General features: G+C 38.5%; 1 non-coding gene across 1 annotated transcript; it reads right to left on the bottom strand.

Moving 5' to 3' along the window:
• Positions 1 to 2,019: 2,019 nt before the first annotated feature.
• On the bottom strand, positions 2,020 to 2,126 carry LOC123600104. The gene has a single exon (XR_006713482.1). It is a non-coding gene; the product is annotated as a U6 spliceosomal RNA (small nuclear RNA).
• Between the last annotated feature and the right edge of the window lie 243 nt (positions 2,127 to 2,369).

Raw genomic sequence — 2,369 nt, 5'->3', positions numbered from 1 at the left:
ATAAGTTTAAGGATTCATGTGTTCTCTGAGAACTGTTAAATGTAATGTTTTTCTTTTAGTGATAATTAAAAAAATAAAAATAAAAATGTTCTGAATCATCTGGATGTGATCATAACTGAATGCTGCTCTATGATTTTAATTTCCATGATTTCATTGGTTATTACAATTACAAGAAAGCATTTAGCTTTAATGTTTATAGGTTTAATTTTAATGGTTTATAGGTTTAACTGTAATGGTTTATAAGTTGATTGCAGGCTGTTATTAGTTTAGCAACTCCTAATGTTAAAATGATCACTGTTGCAGGGCATCTGCTTTATACTCCTACTGAATCGCCTTACCTGGTGTATCTAGTTAGCTATGAAGAAGGGGCAAAGGCTGTTCATTAATCAGTAACTAATGCTTTGTTAAGTGATGGCCAGATGATGTCAAAGAACACCTCATGAACAAGTGTCTCATGCTAGCTTAAAGGGAGAAAGGTGGTGGGAGAATCGAGACACCATTGCAAGGTGTAGGCAGTATAGGTATGCAGACCCCAGAAGGAGATGCACTATAGCATTAGGATGATATTCGTGGAGAGTATTGCTTGAGGAGTCTCATCTTGAATATTTTAACTTGCAATAGTTCCTTAGCAGCCAGATAGTAGTAATTAAGGAAAACATTTTCATTCAACAGTATTTTAAATTAGTAAGCAAATAATTTTCAATATTGCATTCTGGAGCAACTTATTAAAGTATTACAGAGTCTGGGGTGCCTGGGTGGCTCAGTCAGTTAAGTGTCTGACTCTTGATTTCAGCTCAGGTCATGATCTCACGGTTTGTGATTTCCAGCCCCACATCTGGCTCTGTGCTGACAGCTCAGAACCTGGACCCTGCTTCAGATTGTCTTAGTCTCTCTCTGCCCCTCCCCCTGCTCTCTCTCTCTCTTTCAAATATAAATAAACATAAAAAAAAAAAAAAAAGATTCTCTCCCTCTCCCGCTGCCCCTCTCCCCGCTCACACTCTTTCTCTAAAATAAATAAGTAAATGGGGCACCTGGGTAGCTCAGTCAGTTAAGCGTCCGACTTCAGCTCAGGTCATGATCTCACAGTCTCTGGGTTGGAGCCCCGCATCAGCCTCTGTGATGACAGCTCAGAGCCTGGAGCCTGCTTCAGATTCTGTATCTCCCTCTCTCTCTGCCCCTCCCCTGCTCGTGGTCTGTCTCTCTCTGTCTCAAAAATAAATAAAAACATTAAAAAAATTGTAAAATAAATAAATAGATAATGTTTTAAAAAATATATTTTAAGGGGCGCCTGGGTGGCGCAGTCGGTTAAGCGTCCGACTTCAGCCAGGTCACGATCTCGCGGTCCGTGAGTTCGAGCCCCGCGTAGGCTCTGGGCTGATGGCTCAGAGCCTGGAGCCTGTTTCTGATTCTGTGTCTCCCTCTCTGTCTGCCCCTCCCCCGTTCATGCTGTCTCTCTCTGTCCCAAAAATAAATAAACGTTGAAAAATAAAAAAATTAAAAAAATATATATATTTTAAAAAGTAAAATACTACATAGTCTGAAAAAAATGAAATAAAAGTAATAAAAGTTAAATAATTAAATTTGAGAAACGAAGCCAACTTTGGACTTCCTCAAGAATATTTTTCCTTTCACAAGGAACTTCATATTACTAATATTACTAATATTTGAGAAAACTACTTTAACCTACTAGGTCGAGGGAGCCAGATCTTCTGAAGAACTGGACTGGAAACCAATGCTTTGCCCAGCAAAGAGCCATACTTACTTGAATTGGCAGAGAAAAAATTTAAGGGCCTCACTTCTAAGAAATAAAGCAAAATATGATTCATGCAAGCATTTTCTCAGTTGCTGCCATGACACCAAGCAATTCTTCCTAACAAAGTTCTATCTAATGTCTTCAGCAACCAGCGACTTAGTAAGAGATATGTATGTATTTTTTTTTCATTTAAAAGAGTTTGGAGAAAACTTAGTAAATTTCACAGGTGGCAGCTTGTCTGTATACTATTTGATTTTTTTTTTTTTTTTAATATGGAACGCTTCACGAATTTGCGTGTCATCCTTGCGCAGGGGCCATGCTAATCTTCTCTGTATCGTTCCAATTTTAGTATATGTGCTGCAGAAGCAAGCACACTATTTGACTTTTTAAACCATTCCATTTTGTTGTTACCCTTTCTCAGGTGTAGGAAACTTCAGTGCTGATGGTGGGGACCAAAGGAAATTATTATTGGAAGAAACAGCCCATCTTTATGAATGACCCTTCAGCCACAAAATGCTATTCTTTTTAAGTTGCTCTTAATGGCTTTGTCCTTCCTCCTATTCTCATAGAAATTCTCAGAAGTCCTGGTCTTGGCTTACCTCCTTCTACAGGTTTT

The sequence above is a fragment of the Leopardus geoffroyi genome, chromosome C1, assembly GCF_018350155.1.
Source record: "Leopardus geoffroyi isolate Oge1 chromosome C1, O.geoffroyi_Oge1_pat1.0, whole genome shotgun sequence".
Classification (NCBI taxonomy): Eukaryota; Metazoa; Chordata; class Mammalia; order Carnivora; family Felidae; genus Leopardus; species Leopardus geoffroyi.
Note: the sequence above shows the minus strand (reverse complement) of the source record. Positions and strands in the feature narration are given on the sequence as shown.